Below are 21,070 nucleotides of genomic sequence, written 5' to 3' on the forward strand. Positions count from 1 at the left end.
TATGTGTGTTAGGGAGGGTGAGAAATAAGTGTTGTTAACCCTTATTCATTTACAGCATGTTAACATGCTGTCACCATTCGCTTTTTATGGACTAGTAACTATGCTGGTAACTTCGCTTCTGATAATATGTTTACTTGTATTGTCTAAGATACTGCGCCTGAGAAGACGGCATTAGTAAATAAACATTTCAAATGCACATGTGTTCTTCTTTACTCCATGTTCTGGTTTGAAATGATTGTATAACGAAAGAGTGCTCATGTGTTCCACGTATCCTGAGGTACTGTAAGTTCATGTTCTGGTTTGTCTAAACATTGGGAGTTTGCTATGACCAATGAGACACTGTAGCTAGCTCGGTAAGGGGTTTGTTGGGTACTGAGGTGAGTTTTGGGTCACCCTAATTCGCCGAGGTTCCAATCCTCTGTGCACAGTTCTGTGGGAGAACAGAAACCCTGCTACACTTCCTTTGTGAGTACAGTGTTTGCACTTGTGACCGTATGCATTGAGCATTTTTATCCTTTAATTTGAGATAAAGTTTTATTATTTTCACTGAGAGTCTGTGATTATTTAGCTGACTGAATAGTTAATTAGATCGCATTATCATTACCATCAACTATTCAACTAATTGGTTCATCGACCAAATAGAAGGAAAGTTAATATATAAGATAGATGAGTGTTTTGGGATATCACATATGAATAACAAAAGGAAAATAATTGAATATATATAAAATGACCCCAGGGCATCAGGCATTTGGGTGAATGTGTATGGGCCATTGTTCTGTGATATTATTTAGTATTGATCCCTGATCAGGTATTGGCCTTGCGCTGGATCATTTTCTTGGTAGCAGAGGATGGTTTAATTATTGATTAGTTTGATAATGATTATGGATTATTGATGATATGTTCTTAACATGAAGAGTTAGTGTCCCGTTCAATGTTGTCTGGAAGTTCGGGTACAGAGATGCCTGAGGAAATCCCAGGAATGGAATTAGCCTGAAATAGGCAGAAGAAGAGTGCGGATATAGAAGTCCCACTGCAGAAGTACTTTGTCTGTTGTAATATTATCGAAGCTACGGAGGGCTGTGGGTGTTATAATTAGGGAATTTCATATCTAAATAGAGTGTTTGAAATAGTGAAGTGTCCACTTTCAAAACTCTAGCCTTATCCCCAGGGGAGTACCAAGACCTCTTTTCACACTAAAAAGTTTTCTTGCAAAACTTTGGCCTTATCCCTAGAGGAGTAACAGGTCCTACTAGAGCTTGTTTAAAGAGTAAAATAGTAAATTAGGACTCATAGTGATGAAAAACCTCTTGGAAGAGATAAAACTATCTATTTAGTGAAACAGGCAAGGTAGCATTGTTTTGTGTTGTTACTAACAGAATTCTGATCAAGAAAAACGTAGAAAAATATTGTCGTATTATTTTGTAAAGAGAGGGTTAGTAGAAAGAGTAATACTGATGTCAGAAAAAGCCGCGCTGGCATTGGTCAGGTAGTGGGCGAGTACTGAGCTGTGATTAGTTGGTTGGTGTGAGCCGCGCTAGCATTGGCTGAAACATTGCTTACGTAGAGGTGCTCTGATTGGTTGGTTGGTGTGAGTCATGCTAGTATAGGACGAGAGCTGACAAATAGAATATGTAGAATTACGGAAGGATTTCCTTGTTGTTTTGTTGAAATACATTAGCGTAAAGTGTCAGAAAAATGAAGTTGCTTAAGAAAATAAAGAATTTCTTTATAAACGAAAAACCAATTGTGACCAGAGAAGGAATTCCTATTCCACCCCCAAAAACGCCTGCTTCTTATATGATGTTGTAGCGAGGATACCAATCAATCAATCATTCAATCATGACATTTGTAAAGCGTACTACATACCCGTGAGGGTCTCAAGGCCCTGGGGGGTTGGGGGTACTGCTACTGCTCAAACAGCCAGGTCTTGAGTCTTCTGAAGGACAACAGGTCTTGGGTCTGCTGTAGGTGGATGAGGAGGGTGTTCCAGGTCTTGGAGGTGAGGTGGGAGAACGATCTGCCGCCGGAGGTCGCTCTTTGGATGCGGGGGACTGTGGCCAGGGCGAGGTCGGTGGAGCGTAGCTGGCGGGTGGGGGTGTAGAAGTTGAGTCGGCTGTTGCAGTACGCTGGTCCAGTGTTGTGGAGTGCCTTGTGTGCATGGGTGAGGAGCTTGAAGGTTATCCTCTTGTTGACAGGGAGCCAGTGCAGGTCTCTCAGGTGGGGTGTGATGTGGCTGCGGCAAGGGATGTCGAGGATCAGGCGTGCAGAGGCGCTCTGGATGCGTTGAAGCCATTTCATGAGTTTGGCCAAGGCTTCTGCGTAGAGGGCGTTTCCGTAGTCCAAACTGCTGCTCTCGAGGGCCTGGGTGACCGTTTTTCTTGTTTCGGTGGGGATGTGGTAAGAGAATTGGGTGGAACACACAAAGGATGATGGTGTCATAGCTTTTCCACAGCATGGTACGTTTAATGTAAGGATAATGCAGAATTTGAGAAATCGAATGAATCGTGGAGAAGTGTGGCTCAGGGGGTGGAGAAGTGTGGCTCAGGGGTTAGAGGCGGCAGACCTGGAGCTTGAGTTCGGTCCGGGACCAGGGTTCAATTCCCCGCCTCGGCGGGTCTTGGGCTCAAAATTCCGCGGACTCGTTAATTCTCGCTCCGGTGCCTTCTCAGCTCACGGGTTCACACTCTGCGACTCTGGGCAATAGCTTGCTTAATCTCCACAACGGCCCCTCGCGGTGGGATGCCTGGCTTTCACCTTGTGGATACCCTGCCAGGGCTATCTCACAGGGGAATACCAGGACGGGTTCCCTAAGCAAGCGCCGAGATGCCCCAGGGTAAGTCGTGCGCTATATAAGACTTCATACTTTACTTTACTTTACTTTACTTTGATAGAAGCGAATCCCAGATTGACACAGTATGACGCCTTAGAAGAATGGGAGGTTGAGGCATTTGAAAGAGAGAGACATAGAAGTAACAGAAGTTACAGGAGTATGATATTTACATATCCTTTTGAGAGGAGGGAGGATACATTGAAAAGATGGAGGAGAGCAGTAAAAACAGAAGGATTGTACCCAGTTTTAGTTGCTGATAATCAAACAGGAGGCAAGTGTAAAGAGAAAAAGAAAAATATAGAGACTTCAAGTTTGAGAGGTGATCAAAATATTTCTGAGGATGATGAGTTTTTAGAGGACATTATGACCAAACGACCTCTGCCGTTTGAGAAAAAGTCACAGGAGGTGACTCCAAGTGCCCCACAGTTGGGAACCCCATTGACTCCACAAGAACCCGAAATAGCTAGGGTAGTGCGAGAAAATGAAGTGAATTTGCTGAATAAGGCAAGATTGGAGCAAGTACAGAAAATGAATCGGTTAAGTCTGAATGCAGAATCGTTGATGGTACCAGTGACAATTGGTCCCGTAGTTCCATTGTATGAGGAAAAACAACATTTGTCACAAGTACATACGGTGAAAGTTCTGAGAAGTGGTGTCAAGAATAAAATAGTGACGTGAAATAGTGACGATGACAAATGAGAATAGACAGGCTGATCCGAATGCTACATTGTATGACCTTCCGGTTTGTGAATTGACATCAGAGATCCCTAGAAGAAGCATACAAATTGACCCAAAAAAAATAGGGCCAATTGTCACTACAGTAGCAGGGAGTTCAGCAGGTCCCTCACCAGAAAAATTGAATAATTGTATACAGGAAATGACAAAGCTGAAACCGCAACCACAGATAATAAATGTGAGTCAATTGAAAGTAGATTTGGAAGAAATTATTATTGGCACAATAAGTCCAGATAGATTAGGCACTTACTTAGATGATGAACTGTTGTTTTTGTGTAAAAGCATTACTTGGAGAGTGAAGAATTTACATGAGAAAATATCTGAAGCTGCCAGTGAGTATGGAATAGACATAGAAAAGTCAAAAGTGTTGCAAAAATCATACAGGTTGGCTTTCACTGATAAGGATTTAGAGAGTTTGAATGCATCTGGAAAAAGATTACAGATAAAAGAGTTGATGAACATTTTGAAGAAATGGGGAGATGTAGATTGATGGAAAAATAGATGGACGAGAAAGAAGTGTGGTAAATAATTACTATTATCTTATCTTAGAATTTCTATATTAATAAATACTTTAGCTTAAGTAAAGAGAGGAGTCCGTGGTATTCGAGTAAAGAGGGATTTATTCAATAACTCGAGTTAAGGGAGAGCTCCTTCACCAAACGGGTTCAGGAGTGGTCTGATGTTTTATTCACACAACAGAATATTTATACAGTTTCAGGCAGTAGGCAAAAAGAAGAAGAAGAAGAAGAAGAAGAAGAAGAAGAAGGGAAGTGACAAGCAGTAATTTCCAACCAGATGTGTCAAGGTATGGGCGTGTCTTGTGTCTCGTGAGAGTGCATGCGGTGTGTCGAAATGTGCTCCTTTCAGTTGAAGGTCCTTCCTCAGCCGGGGGGTTTATCTCTGGCTTAGAGTCAAGAACAGGAACTCTCTCTTAAAACATGAACTATCTCGTTGGTTCTCAGAATTGGCCGAACCACAAGAATGTGTGGTCAATGAACGGAGGGGCCAGGTGCAGGATGTCTTGCTCGTAGGTCTGGAGACAAAAATGGATGACAAACGCAAAAATGGGTGCTGTCTGAATCAAAATGGTAAACAGGCAGAGAAGGGAAACGATGGGGCACAATTGTTAATTTTATTTCCTCAGAAGGAAGAAGCAGCTAGTAAAGGAGTTTCTATGTTTCCGCTGAAAGATACAGAACAAGTTGAAAGGGCATGTCCAATGAGAGACCTTCCAGGTGGTGGATATGTTCATGTTCCATGGTCAAGAGCGGATATATTGTGTTTTACGAATGATTTTCATAAGGTTAAAGGAGAAACCTGTGGAACGATACACCAGGTAGAGTGGTTTGTGAATGTCTTGAAGGTTTTGCTAAAGGATTTAGATGGGTTGTTTGAGATTGTCGTTCCAGCAGATTTGTGGACAGAATGTAAAATCACTATTGATTGGCCAAAAGAAGACTATCCCAGAGACCCTAAAACAGGTGCACCGTCTGACGAGGTGATGAAGAAGTATCATCAGTTATTCACGTTTTTGAAGGGAAAAATTTCCCCTAAGAAAACAGATTGGGTTAAAATTGACAGAACCACCCAAAAACCAAAAAAGAGTCAGTTCATGCATTTTATGAAAGGTTGTTGCAGGTATCCTAATAGTATAGTGGGTTTGAGAATATTTGAGATAAAGATAAGGGACATTTTTTATATTGTTTTGTATTTGGATTGAAAGCGGAAATTAGTTATATGAATCATCTGGATTTGATTTGTTGGCAGAGCAAAACAATAGATGAAATTCTGTGGTATGCAATGTATTGTAGTGATGACATTGAATCGAGAGATAAAAAGTTAAAAGAGAAAATTATGTGGGCACAAATGAAAGTGGCAGGGCAGCAAGAGGCCAATAATAGTCCCCAAACTGGCATTCAGATGAATGGCCAGAGTCAAAATGGCCAGAATTCCAGTGGAGTTAGAGGTAAAATGAGCAGAGAAGAAGCTATGAAGAAATGTCCTTGTCATGTTTGCTGAATGCATGGACATTTGAAGAACGAGTGTAGATCTGCTAAAAAGAAGAACGGGGCAAATCAATATTTTATTCCACAGATGCAGAATGAGGTGGTCATGAATCAACAGCAGCAGCAGTAGATAGTTAATCCACAGTTACAGGTGCCACAAGCTCCCATGCCCAATAATGTGAATGCTCAAGTGCAGAGGTACAATGCGAATACTGGATTTCACAGTTGTGACCAAAGTGGTAAGAATCACACTGTACAAATGATTCCGCAATATTAATTGATTTGCAATGACAATGATTCAGACTCATCTCAATGAAGGTGCCTGGGAGGGGCGTACTTGGCGCATCTTTGGCGATAGATCAGTCTTGTCCATTTGTTGATGGAAAAGTGGAAGAGAATGAAATTGTGGGCCATATTATCCAGATCGGGCAATAACATTATCGCCGCTTTAGCGGCAGGAAACTGCCGCTAAAGCGGCGATAAGGGGCTTGATAATATGCCCTAGAGAATTCAAATAGAAGCCCAGGTTCTGGTGTGAAGGACATCAAACCTGGGCTTCTATTGGAATTCTCTAGGGCATATTATCAAGCCCCTTATCGCCGCTTTAGCAGCAGTTTTCTGCCGCTAAAGCGGCAATAATATTATGCCTGTTCTTGATAGTATGGTCCTACATTCTTAGTGGACACTGGTGCAGAAATTCCAAACCTACCCCTCTTGGGAGAAACTATCCAAGTTGTAGGAGTCTCGAAAAAGCATATTAAAACACCAGTCACAAATCCAACAGAAGTTCATATTGGAAATTTCAGAGACACGCATCGGTTTGTAGTATGCAACTTGAGTCCAGTAAATCTCTTACGTAGAGATTTATTATGCAAAATGAACTGTACCATCTATTTTACGCCGGATGGTATTGCATTTCAGACTCCTGATGAGGATGTCACATTTAAAAGTATGCTAGCAAAGCAAGGGACAGAAGTGGATGAGTTGTTTTCACTTCTCACAGAAGAGAATTTGCCTGAAGATTTAAAAAGTGAACTAAGATCGGATGTGTGGAGTTTTTCAAGACAGGAAATTGGCCTAATGAAAAATATAGATCCAATTCAAATTACAGTAAAAGAGGGTGCTGTATATCCCATCACACCCCAGTACAAGATGAGTCCAGAAGTAATAGCAGGGGTTGCTCCTGTGATTGACCAAATGGTTGAACAGAGAATTCTAAAAGAAATAATGAGAAGTCCTTGTAATTCACCTATTATATGAATTAAAAAGCCCAGTGGAAAATACAGAATAGTTCAAGATTTACGTAAGATAAATAAACTTGTAGTTCCCTGTTGTCCAATAGTGCCAAATCCAGCAGTGATCCTTTACCAAATTCCCTGTGATGCTGAATGGTACACAGTGATGGAGCTGTGGCAAGCATTTTTCTCAACTCCTTTACATCCGGAAAGCCAGTATTTGTTTGCATTCTGGTTCGGAGAATGTGTCTTGGCATGGTGCAGAGTTCATCAAGGGTACACAGAGTCCGAAACCATGAGTCCATTAATGACACTATAGTGATAACACTGGGCTAGAAACGATTCCCATCAGCCCACCCATCTGGTGGAGTATCGTCACGTGGGAGATGTATCATAAATCCAATTCTTAAGGCACCTAGAATTGATGCAAAGATGGGTTTTGTAGATTTATTGACCACAGTGGTTCACTAGTGATGCCAATGGAGTGCAGTGCGCGTGAGGAGTGAAAGTGAAGGATAAAATTGACTCAAAGAACCAAAAATCAGTTTATTTAGTATGGTGCTATGGTCAAAACTAAAAACAATGCCTCAATAGTTTTAAATAATAACTATTCCAAGGCATGGTGTATTTTGGTCGACATGTTTCAGCTAGATGGACAACTGGTCCTAGCTTTCTTCAGGACCCGGTGAATACTGCGACTGCAAATTAACGTAAATGAAAATATAATTGTAGTACTGAATTTGTACACCAATAATGGATAAATCCTACCAGTTGCTCTGAGCCCAGATGTGTACTGGTGATAATCCAATCATACCGTCTATCCTAGAACAAGATAGAAAAGTGTACAACTCAATAGCGTGAAAAATGATCTCAAGGATGCAACAAACAAACAACAAACACACTCACAATACGGTAGAGAAGGTCTCACCGTCACTCAGTAGTTTGTAGGATACTACTGGATTAGTGTAAAAAAATCACAGTTGATTAACAAATAACTGAACTTACCCAGCGTTATGTGGGAAAATGCCTCACCTCACCCGGTCACCCACTCGGGAAAAGGGAGGCCCCGCTCTGTCAGAGAAGAAAAAAACCAAAGGACCTCTGAGAAATATCAGGAGTACTTCAGTGCATTGGTCACTAGTTTACAGTATTCTACTGACAAAAACCTAGTCATAAAAAAGGAGATTCAACCTCAACACAAACCATGGTGGAAACCATGCAAGACAGGCAATGATGAACTGTTTGTAAAACATTTTATGTAAGGGAAAAGATGATTTAAGGAATCTTGTAATGTAAGTCACAAAGGCACCCTAATCAATAAGCATAGATGTTTTAAAAAAGGCAAGGGCAAAGTAGCTGGCCAGAGCCAACATAAAGCATCCTACCTGTCCGTCGGTACCCCTATACCAGCATCCGAGAGGGAGTGGAGGTAAATGACGGATAGCCGCGCGTGTCTTTTTATACCCTAGATGATTGGTTAATTAGTTTCAGCGGTATGGTGTGATTCGCTAGAAATTGCGATAAGAGGCTTAAGCGCGCTGCGGCCATGCAGGAACACTATACACACCGCACATGCGTGATACAATGAAAGTCTAATAGTCAAGACGTGCTCGCGCCCACCGTTGTGCTCCGTGGTATGCACACGCGCAATTGAAATCAAATAGTGTGCGCATGCGTGCTGAAAGCGACGAGTGCTGTGACTCGCGATATCACGTCAGTCAAAGCACGGGCAGTGGTCACAATGTGCGTCTGCGCTGTGTAGAAAGAAGTGAACGCATGCGCCAGACAATCCCCCGTTTTCTCAATATAAGCGCGAACGATAGTCGCGCGTGTGTCTGCGCTATGTAAGAAGTTAGTGTCTCTTCGTGAAAGTTATTTACAGGTCTGGATGATATACCATGAAACCAGACTCAACTAACACCAGGAGGGCGCTACAAATGACAAAAAGCACCTGTCTGTTATAATGCAATTATTGATTTTCATATGTGTTATGCAACAGTATTTGTATAATGCCACTGTAAATGTTGACACTCTGATTTAAATATGAAATAAACAATTTACAATATGCAAACAGAATTATCATACAAAGTAGATCACTGGTGATATTCAGTCTAAGAAACTATGAGCTCTTAAGGGTACTAGGAGCTAGTGCTCACTCGCATTAAATGATATACTGATCTCAAAGATACAGAAACAGATAACTGGACAAGACTCGTTACAGTGATGTCCACGGTATATCATCGTTAAGTCCCTGGATATGACTTCTAAGAAGAAAAATCCATTTTTGTTCTTTCTTAAATAGGAACTTAGATATATCATTGATGTGAGGAGGAATATATGGCTGCTCAAGGATTAGCCATTTCATTTCCTCAGCTGAGTGTCTTGCATCTAGGAGATGATTCGTAAGTTTGGTAGCCTGTTTTCGACATCTGATGGTGCTCTTGTGTTCCCCAATTCTCAACTTAATTTTACGAGTGGTGTAGCCAATGTTTTTTAAGGAGCATGGGCAGGTGATCATGTAGATGACATTGTCTGTATTACAATTCGTGTGTCTTTTGAGGATCCAAGTTTTGCCTGTGCCAATATCGACTGTTTTGGTTTTGGCCGTCTGAAGGCAAGCACTGCATGATCCACACGGATACTGACCGGAAACCGGTGGAAGATCCCACAAGTTTACTGAATTATCACAACTGAAAGTACGAGGCCTGGTATGGACAAGGGTGTCTCTCAGGCTGGGTGCTCTTTTAAATGAAAAGAGAGGTTTAGGGATGTTGGCATTAGTGGTGTTCAGAATACCCCAATGTCTACGAACTGTTTGTTGGATGGTGTTAGATAGTGCATTAAATGTACTAACAAACGTGAGTCGTTCCATTGGTGGTTTGGGTGGCCGTCTCTCAATTAATGCCGCACGATTGTTGTTCGATGCACGTTTCCATGCTCTCTTTACAAAATTTTGAGGATATTGTCGATCCTGTAATTGGGTGGCTAATACATTGGCATGTTTGTTGAACAAATCCCTAGATGAACAATTCCTCCTAACTCAGAGAAATTGCCCTACCGGGAGATTGTCCATTAGGGAACGTGGATGGTGACTATTGAAGAGCAATTGTGAGTTCCTCGCCATTGGTTTCGTGAAGAGCTCACTCTGAAGTCCACCAGCTTCTGGAAAGATGGATAGATCTAGGAAGGAGAGTCTCTCATGACTGTACTCTAGCGTAAAATTCAGATGTTCATTCCGTTCATTGAGCCATAAATGGAAAGCCTGGATCTCTATGACAGAGCCCCGCCAAACCACCAAAACATCATCAATATACCTCTTCCATAGCACCAGATGGTCAAAAAATGGGTTGCTATGGTTGAGGATGTGATGTTGCTCAAATTGGTGCATATAGAGGTTGGCGAGGCTCGGGGCGAAGACACTGCCCATTGAGGTCCCAGAGATTTGAAGGAACAATTGGTCCTCAAATTTGAAAAAGTTTTTCATCATAGCCAATTCTGCACATGCTAAAATGAAATTGACAGGAGTGATGCTGTCAAGGTCTTCTGTCGACAACAGACTTCTGATGGTGTCTAAAGTGTCTTGCTGAGGTATACAGGTGTAGAGCGATTCTACATCAAAACTAACAAGCAGATCAGTCTCTACATTGTATTCTACAGTTGGTAGGAGTCTAAGGACATCCGCTGTATCCTCAAGATATGTCGGCATTTTCTTGACCAACGGGGGTTCCAGAAGGGAACCAGTCCCTGAGATTATGGGACGTCCTGGTGGTGGTCTAATGGCTTTGTGAATTTTGGGTAAACAGTAAAAGCCTGGGGTGATGGGTTTCTCTGTTACCAAAAATCTAGCCTCCTGTGGTGTAATCCAGCCTTCAGTATTCCCTTCATCTACTAAAGTTCTAATTTCAGCAAGTAGACGTGGAGTAGGATCTTCAGTCAGACGTTGATAAAATTTATCATTGTCTAATTGTCTCAGACATTCATGCCGATATTGGGTCAGGTCCATGATCACAGTGGCTCCCCCTTTATCCGCAGGTTTTATAATGATAGACGGATCCTGAGAGAGACTTTTTAGGGCCTGTTGTTCCAATTTGGAGAAGTTATGAAAAATTCGTCGATCAGTATCCTGCAGTTGTGCGACGTCATGTCTGACTGCCTGTTCAAAGGTGATAACATGAGAAGGGACTTGATGACTCAAAGGAGTGAAAGTAGATTTCGGACGTAATCCTGTGTTGATTGGCATAGCGTTGCCCGATTGAGAATTATCAGTTCTGTCTTTAAAAAAGAAGAAAAGGCGTACTTTACGGAAGAACTTCTCAAGTTCAGTTCTCATGAGGAATGGATCTCCTAGATTGGTAGGCACAAAGCCTAAACCCTTTCTAAGGACTGTCTGCTCAACAGTTGTCAAAGCTCGTGAGCTCAAGTTGACTATCAAGTCCCGCTCGTCTCTCCGCTGGTGCTCTGTTGAGCTGCTTTCCTGCTCCGGGTGTTGGGGAATGTCTGGTCGGACTCCCACTGTACAGTCTGTGGTCCTCTTCTCCTGCCTCGGTTTTGGCCTCAGCCACGCCCTAAAAAAGACTGGTCGGGGAAAAACTGGGGATATTGATAAGAATTCAACTGTTGTGCAAATGGTGGTTGCGGTTGAAAACCCCATGGGCCCGGTGGCCACCAAGGACCCGAATTTTGATAGTCACACGAATTGTAATACAGACAATGTCATCTACATGATCACCTGCCCATGCTCCTTAAAATACATTGGCTACACCACTCGTAAAATTAAGTTGAGAATTGGGGAACACAAGAGCACCATCAGATGTCGAAAACAGGCTACCAAACTTACAAATCATTTCCTAGATGCAAGACACTCAGCTGAGGAAATGAAATGGCTAATCCTTGAGCAGCCATATATTCCTCCTCACATCAATGACATATCTAAGTTCCTATTTAAGAAAGAACAAAAATGGATTTTTCTTCTTAGAAGTCATATCCAGGGACTTAACGATGATATACCGTGGACATCACTGTAACGAGTCTTGTCCAGTTATCTGTTTCTGTATCTTTGAGATCAGTATATCATTTAATGCGAGTGAGCACTAGCTCCTAGTACCCTTAAGAGCTCATTGTTTCTTAGACTGAATATCACCAGTGATCTACTTTGTATGATAATTCTGTTTGCATATTGTAAATTGTTTATTTCATATTTAAATAAGAGTGTCAACATTTACAGTGGCATTATACAAATACTGTTGCATAACACATATGAAAATCAATAATTGCATTATAACAGACAGGTGCTTTTTGTCATTTGTAGCGCCCTCCTGGTGTTAGTTGAGTCTGGTTTCATGGTATATCATCCAGACCTGTAAATAACTTTCATGAAGAGACACTAACTTCTTACATAGCGCAGACACACGCGCGACTATCGTTCGCGCTTATATTGAGAAAACGGGGGATTGTCTGGCGCATGCGTTCACTTCTTTCTACACAGCGCAGACGCACATTGTGACCACTAACCCGTGCTTTGACTGACGTGATATCGCGAGTCACAGCACTCGCCGCTTTCAGCACGCATGCGCACACTATTTGATTTCAATTGCGCGTGTGCATACCACGGAGCACAACGGTGGGCGCGAGCGCGTCTTGACTATTAGACTTTCATTGTATCACGCATGTGCGGTGTGTATAGTGTTCCTGCATGGCCGCAGCGCGCTTAAGCCTCTTATCGCAATTTCTAGCGAATCACACCATACCGCTGAAACTAATTAACCAATCATCTAGGGTATAAAAAGACACGCGCGCCTATCCGTCATTTACCTCCACTCCCTCTCGGATGCTGGTATAGGGGTACCGACGGACAGGTAGGACGCTTTATGTTGGCTCTGGCCAGCTACTTTGCCCTTGCCTTTTTTAAAACATCTATGCTTATTGATTAGAGTGCCTTTGTGACTTACATTACAAGATTCCTTAAATCATCTTTTCCCTTACATAAAATGTTTTACAAACAGTTCATCATTGCCTATCTTGCATGGTTTCCACCATGATTTGTTTTGAGGTTGAATCTCCTTTTTTATGACTAGGTTTTTGTCAGTAGAATACTGTAAACTAGTGACCAATGCACTGAAGTACCCCTGATATTTCTCTGAGGTCCTTTGGTTTTTTTCTTCTCTGACAGAGCGGGGCCTCCCTTTTCCCGAGTGGGTGACCGGGTGAGGCGAGGCATTTTCCCACATAACGCTGGGTAAGTTCAGTTATTTGTTAATCAACTGTGATTTTTTTACACTAATCCAGTAGTATCCTACAAACTACTGAGTGACGGTGAGACCTTCTCTACCGTATTGTGAGTGTGTTTGTTGTTTGTTTGTTGCATCCTTGAGATCATTTTTCACGCTATTGAGTTGTACACTTTTCTATCTTGTTCTAGGATAGACGGTATGATTGGATTATCACCAGTACACATCTGGGCTCAGAGCAACTGGTAGGATTTATCCATTATTGGTGTACAAATTCAGTACTACAATTATATTTTCATTTACGTTAATTTGCAGTCGCAGTATTCACCGGGTCCTGAAGAAAGCTAGGACCAGTTGTCCATCTAGCTGAAACATGTCGACCAAAATACACCATGCCTTGGAATAGTTATTATTTAAAACTATTGAGGCATTGTTTTTAGTTTTGACCATAGCACCATACTAAATAAACTGATTTTTGGTTCTTTGAGTCAATTTTATCCTTCACTTTCACTCTTCACGCGCACTGCACTCCATTGGCATCACTAGTGAACCACTGTGGTCTAAAAATCTACAAAATCCATCTTTGCATCAATTCTAGGTGCCTTAAGAATTGGATTTATGATACATCTCCCACGTGACGATACTCCACCAGATGGGTGGGCTGATGGGAATCTTTTCTAGCCCAGTGTTATCACTATAGTGTCATTAATGGACTCATGGTTTCAGACTCAACATGGCATACTCACAGTGACTTTGACCAGGTTTCTTCTGTTTGTTTTGCTATTATAGGGGCCTAAGTAGCCTTGGTCGTAAAAAATTGCCCTTGTGACCCTCCCCCACTTCAATTTTTTCAGTACACAGAGAGTCCCTCAATCTTTAACCAGATCTTGAAAAAATGTCTGGAGACTTTAGTCATGCCAGGAAATTCAGTTTTGGTTCAGTACATTGATGACCTATTGGTGGAATCAAAGACCGGAGAGGCATGTGTGACAGATACAGTTGCCCTACTCAACCATTTGGAAGAAGGAGGACGCAAAGTGTCCCCAGCAAAATTACAATTCTGTAAACAAGAGCTCCTGTACCAAGGACACAAAATGGAGAAGGGGATCAGGTAGATGACACCAGAAAGAATTAATGCAATCAAACAGATGACTCCACTCAAAACACAGAAAGAAGTGCGAATGTTTTTGGGAATGGTTGGATTGCAAAACCTCTACAGAGGTTGCTACAGAAAGACGTGAAAGACCCGATTGTTGTGGAAGGCCAAAGTATGGGAGCTTTTACTAAATTGAGAAGCAGCCTTTGTCGAATACCTGCATTGGGAATGCCAGATTATATAAAGGAGTTTGCGTTGTACTGCTGTGAAAGAGATGATTGTGCACTTTTAGTCTTAACTCAAAAACAAGGAATGGCAAGACGCCCAGTAGCATATTTTTCTACTACTTTGGATTAGTGGCTGCAGCATTACTAGGCTGTTTAAAATCAGTAGCTGCCATGTGTGAGAGTCTGAAACAAATTGAAGCAATTGTGATGGGATTCAAGGTGTATGCGCCACATTCTGTTGAGATCCTTCTAACTCGCACCAGGTCGCAGAACCTGACCTCTAGTCAGCTGACTATAACTGAGATTTCTGGGTGTTGAAAATGTGACAAGGTGAGGTGCACAACTGTAAATCCGGCAACCTTGTTTCCAAATTCTCCGTGTGAGGAAGTGAGAGGAGAAGCGGATCATGATTGCTTGGATGTGACAGAACTATGTACCAGACCCCAAGCCATATATAGAGGATGTTACTTTGGAAGAACTAGACTGTGAAATATTTGTGGATATGTCATGTCTAAGAAATGAGAAAGGTGAATTATGTACTGCCTAGACTGTGTGTCCCATAGCAGGAGTTCTTGAAGCATCCTGTCTAAAAGGGATAAACTTCGCTCAAATTGCAAAATTTCCATAAGCCTGAGGGTGACCATATTCACTGATAGTCAATATGGGTTTGGGGTTGTCCATGATTTTGGACAGCTATGAATGCAAAGGGGATTTGTGACTTCTTCAGGTTCCCCTATCTGTAACAGCAAAACTGTAAAATAATTAATGGATGTTTTGCAATTACCCAAAAGAATTGCAGTGGTCAAATGTACCGCACATAAATCAGGAGATGATTATATGACAAAGGGAAACAGATACACCGACCAAATAGCGCGTTTCTGTGCACAAAATTTGATGGCTTTAAATACTGAATGCCATCTTCTGTTTACAAACACTTTTGAAACTTGGGATGAAGTTAGGCAGATGCAGAAAGAAGCAAGTGATGAGGAAAAACAAATTTGGAGCAATACAGGCTGTAGAAAGAGAGCAGAGGACAAAGAGTAGGTATATTTTGATGAAAGACCAGTTTTGCCAGATTCAATACTTTCCCATATGGCCAGGGTGTACCATGGAATTGCACAAATTGGAAAGGATGCAGTGATCAAACTATTCAAACAGACATGGTATAACCCAAAGTTCAGGTTTGTTGCAGAGAGCCTTGACAGAGGTGCGTCACCTGTCAGAAGCAAAATCCAGACAGGAAGACAGTTGTTGGTTGGGCATGAATTGGAAGAGCAGGAGGACCATTTACCTGACTCCAATTGGATTTTATTGAACTTCCCCCATGTAATGGGCCGAAGTATGTGCTCATTGTTGTCTGCTTGTTCTCTCGTTGGGTGGAAGCCTATCCCATGAGAAGAAATGACAGCTTAACAGTAGCTAAATTGCATTTGAGAGAACTGATTCCTAGGTTTGGATTTCCAGTCACTTTAGAGACAGATAGGGGAACGCATTTCAACAATGAGATAATTTGGGTGATTAGTGCACCATTACATATTGAGCAAAAACTGCATTGTGCCCATCGACATGAAGCATCTGGAGTGGTCAAGCAGTTTAATGGCACTATAAAATCTAGGTTAGGGAAAGTGTGCGAATCCACAACACTGAAATGGCCTGATGCTTTACCCCCTGTATTGATGAGTCTTAGAAGTATTCCAGACAAAAAGACGAGATTGAGTCCACACGAAATTCTAATGGGAAGAGCAATGAGACAAGCATACATACCAGCAAACAAACTGATCAGTATAGCTGATGACCTGGTGCTTGACTATTGCAGAGGATTGGCTGTTCTGGCGCGTTCTGTGTCTCATCAGGTTGGAGAAATCGCCACCAAAACACAACCGAACCAAGACCATGACCTGAGTCCTGACGAGTGGGTTCTTATCAAGAAACACGTGAGGAAATCTTATTTAGAACCCAGGTGTAGCGGTCCTTACCAGGTGATACTGGTGACGTCAACAGGAGTGAAGTATGGTGGTTTGCTAACGAATATGCTACTTACCAGTATGCATCTGTTCTTGGCATGTAGGGCTGCTGACATTCATATCTATTGCATTAGATCGCCGCCTAGTGTTGGGTCCGGATGATTGCACATTGTTGTCCTGGAGAAGTCTTCGAAGTATAACGGGATAGGTGGCTCCTCCCCTGGACTACAGTGCGCATAGGCATCCTCTCCATCCTCAGATTGTTTTTCGCCATTGTGGCAGAGATGGAGTGTAATACAGTGACTGATGTCCATGCTAAATAGAAATTCTGAATGCTACAGCTGCAACAGGCGCCAGGGAGGAGGGCGGGCGATATGGATGTCAGCAGCCCTACATGCCAAGAACAGATGCATACTGGTAAGTAGCATATTCGGTTCGAGGCATGTGGGCTGCTGAATTCATATCTATTGCATAGAATACATAGCAGTCCCTCCATTAGCGGCGGCCGCCTGTGCCAGCTGCAGCAGTCTGAAAAAGTGTTTTGAGAACAGCCTGTCCTACATCTGCCTGTTGTCTAGAGTGTACATCTACGCAGTAGTGTTTCGTAAATGTATGAATAGTGGACCATGTGGCTGCTCTACATATCTCCTCTAGTGGAATGCTCCCTAGGAAAGCCTTGGATGCTCCTAACTTGCGTGTGGAGTGTGCACGTGGAGGAATCGTTAAAGTGCGTTTAGCTTTTTCATAGCAAATTTGTATACACTTAACGATCCATTTGGCTATTCCTGATTTTGAAATGGGATTGCCTTTATGCTGTGGAGCGAAGGCGTCGAACAGTTGTTTTGTTTTTCTGAAATCTTTAGTTCTGTCTATATAATACATGAGGGCCCTTTTCACATCTAATGTGTGTAGGCATCTCTGCAACATTTTCTGGATTTGGGTAGAAAACTGGCAGTTCTATGGTTTGGTTCATATGGCACTGCGAAATCACCTTAGGCATAAAAGTGGGGTTCGTACTTAAAACAACTCTGTTTGGGTGAACCTGTATGAATGGCTCTTGAATGGTCAGCGCCTGGAGTTCACTAACTCTTCTGAGTGAGGTAATGGCTACTAGGAAAGCCACTTTCCAGGTTAAAAATTGAATCTCACAGGAATGTAGAGGTTCAAAGGGTGGCCCCATGAGTCTTGTGAGAACCAGGTTGAAGTTCCAGACTGGTGAAGGTGGAAGTCTTGGAGGGATTACTCTCTTGAGTCCCTCAAGAAAGGCTTTAATTGCAGGTACTCTGAATAGGGATAGGTGCGGCCTGTTCTGCAGATAGGCTGCTACTGCGGATAGATGTATGCGGATGGAACTGTAAGCCAGATTACATCTGTATAAATGCAACAGATAACAAATAATGTTCTGAATAGATGCATCTAGTGGGCTAATGTCATTATTGTTGCAGTATATGACAAACCTTTTCCATTTCGCCGCATAACATGCTCTAGTCGGGGGTCTTCTTGCCTCCTTTATGATTAAGGCTCCCGGTTTTCCGTTTAAACGGATTTCTACATATGAATACAGACGGAAAACTTGTTTTCCTTTGTCTGTATTTATAAGTAGAAACGGAAAAATACTGTTAAAAGAAATGGCCAGGTGAAATCTGATATCGCTGCTGTCACACTGCAGCTTTGGAGAGGGATGAACAAGACAAGTGCACCCTGGAGCGCTGTGTCTTTCCACCCCAAGCACAAGGGAGCACAGGGAAGTATTCCACCTGCAGACCGAGAGGATTATACAGGGCATTAACTGCTCATTTCCCCCATGCACCGAAAGTCAGTACAATCCGAGATAGCAGAATGTGCTGCAGAAATGGAGCACGCAGGGGAGAAAATGTAGTCTGTGCCATCAACCTTAATGACTCTTGAACTGGCCCACGACAGGTAGACCGACCCTGACACATCGTTCATGTGGTCGAACCTACATATGCTCTGTGACAGAGAAGCAGAGGTGCAACTAGAGAGAAATTTCTTGGGGGGGGTAATTCTTTGAGCAATTGGCAGAGTGAAGCTGCAGGGGTTCTAAGAAGGGGCGACAGAGCGAAGCCTCGTTAACAACTAAAAGGTCTTTTAAAGACCTGTGAAGTGCTCAGGTGCGGCTGTGTGAGTGCCCGGAAAGCTATCTCAGCCTTGGGCTGACACACATGACGGAGGGGAGGGGGGTAGGGGGACTGAAGACTTTTGAGAATTCGAGCTCATGGGCGTTGCGCGCCTGCAGAGAAGTGTAAGATAGAGTATGGCTTCCAGATACAGACACAGTTCTGCAGTGATGCTATATGCAAAGAGAAGGAAGAACCATTTACGGACGTTTTTGGGATTATGATAAAATGTATATGTCATCAGTCAAATGCACCGGTGTCCCTGCTTGAGAGCACAGATCATCAGGCTTGCTGCCAAGCATGTTTGCAGTTTGAATGATGGTGCACTTTTGAATGTGATGATGTGGCTGAAAGTTGCTTGGTGCATGCATGGTTACTTCTGTTATTAGCATTCATTCATAAATAGCTCACTACTGAAAGCTACAATGGAAACAACCACTATCCAAAACGTGGAAACAGACTACGAGGCAGGTAACAATAACCAGGGAAATTCAGCCCACCCAGGCCTAGCTGCTTCGTACTGAGTGTTCTCCCTTAAGAGGTACACACAAAACCCCTCTAAAGGCAGCAGGCTCCCTTTCACAAAGACGAACTTAAAAAAAAAGTGTAAAAACACCCCAGGACATCGGCTGCAGCCCCAGCAACCTTTGTTTTTTTATTTTATGGGAGGGATAAAGAGGACGAGGGGAGCACAGGGGAGGGGTAAAGACGTCTGTAGCACCACCCTGGTACCAGAGGGGTTGTAAACTTAAGTGTGGCAGAAGCAACCAAAAACAAGCATTGGCAACACAAATAGGACTGGCTTTGATGAGTAAATATAGGCACAAACATATACAAATGCCATTTAGCACATTAAAATTAGTCTTGGCTTTGCCAATACTGGAAAAAAACTAAGGATGGCTTTCTGCATATACTTTAGGAGATAAAGAACTTAATATGACAGACACTAATGATTTAGTTTACTTTTTAGTAGTAATGCACTTTTAAGATTCCTCATGCATTCCGCTGGAAGCACTTTCTAGATACAATGAAGCACAAAACGACCAATGGCATGTGGTGAGAAAAAACACTCTTGTAGGTGGGTACAAAGCTCGTTCTAGGTCTATTTTAAACAAGGGATAACAATAGGACTTTGAAGACAGCTACTCAAACAAGACCTAATCAATACCACTAATTCACACATCTTTTCCAAGAGCACAGGGAAGACATTTGCTTCCAATATGTAAAAAGCACTTACCATAGGCTCCAATTTCAGAAACAGCTGTCGGGTGGCCGTGTCAAACATGCTAAAGCCATGAACATTCCAGTGAATGAAGTATCCAGAACAATGCCACCAACAACCCAAGTGGGTGTGAACAAACATTGACTGCACTCATGCCTAGTCTGTACACGCATGATCCTGCAAGTACGACTCTAAAATTACACAAGCGAGTGCCTTTTCTTTTTAAAATTACCAATCGTATTGTGTTTCTTTAATTTGGCCTATATATAAATATATCTAAACTGGTAAAAATCGAGCATAAGTGTGCCTGGTCGATTTAAATAAATGTGGAAAAATACTAGATGCAGCGTCTTCTTTTGCTTGCAACAAAAATAAATGTGGATAAATACAGATAAAAGGCCCAAAAATTAAATATGGATAAATACAGACAGAAATGTTAAAAAAATAAATACCATAAAACCGGGAGCCCTATTTATGATATTCATGCAGTCTGGGGGCAAGTTGAGGTATCCAAATTCTAGGACCTCAGGAGCCAGATCGCCAGGGTGAGCTGGGGGCTGAATTTCGCCATGGCACTGCGTCAAAAGTCTGGGTGTTAGTTGCAGCCTTTGATGAGGCACCACGGAAAGTTCCACGAGCGTGGTGTAGCATGGTTGGCGTGCCCACTTTGGAGCAACCAGGATGAGTGTCATCGAGTGTTGCCTCAGTTTGCGTGCCACTAGCGGAATCAATGGCGCTGGGGGAAAAGCATACGCAAACTTGCCTGACCAGTTCATCCATATCGCATTGCCCTGCGACTGTGGGTGTGGGAACCTGGCGGCAAAGCTTCGGCATTTTGCGTTTTCCCTTGATGCGAATAGGTCTATCTCTGGATGACCCCACTGATGGAAGTACGGCTGGAGTACTGATGGATGTATCTCCCACTCGTGCATCTGGTGGCTGTGCCTGCTGAGCAGGTCCGCCATTTGGTTGTCCTTGCCTGGGAGGTGTTCCGCCATGAGGAACATGTTCCTCTGAATGGCCCACTTCCACATGCTCTGAGCCAGGTGAGACAACTGTGGAGAGTGTGTTCCTCCCTGCTTCTGTATGTAGTACATGGCAGTCATGTTGTCCGTCCGGATCAACACGACTTTGTTGCACAGATGTACTTTGAAGGCTTTTAGTGCCATGAAGATTGCCATCAGCTCTAGAAGGTTGATGTGCATCTTCTTCTGCTGTGTCGTCCATAGTCCCTGCACTGTGTAATGGAGTACATGAGCTTCCCATCCCTGGAGAGATGCGTCCGTTGTCAGTATTACCTGTGGTACAGGCTCTTGGAACGGTCGGCCCTTGCAAAGGTTTTGTGGATTCCACCAATGCAGAGAGTTGTATGCCCGACCGCTCACCAACA

At 42.8% G+C, this 21,070-nt stretch overlaps 1 protein-coding gene across 1 annotated transcript in view; it reads right to left on the minus strand.

The window, feature by feature from the left end:
* Positions 1 to 21,070, minus strand: part of LOC147662661 (butyrophilin subfamily 3 member A2-like) — a 282,106-nt gene that overhangs the window by 102,035 nt on the left and 159,001 nt on the right. The window lies entirely within an intron of this gene.

The sequence above is a fragment of the Lissotriton vulgaris genome, unplaced genomic scaffold (assembly GCF_964263255.1).
Source record: "Lissotriton vulgaris unplaced genomic scaffold, aLisVul1.2 SCAFFOLD_1143, whole genome shotgun sequence".
In the NCBI taxonomy this organism is placed as follows: domain Eukaryota; kingdom Metazoa; phylum Chordata; class Amphibia; order Caudata; family Salamandridae; genus Lissotriton; species Lissotriton vulgaris.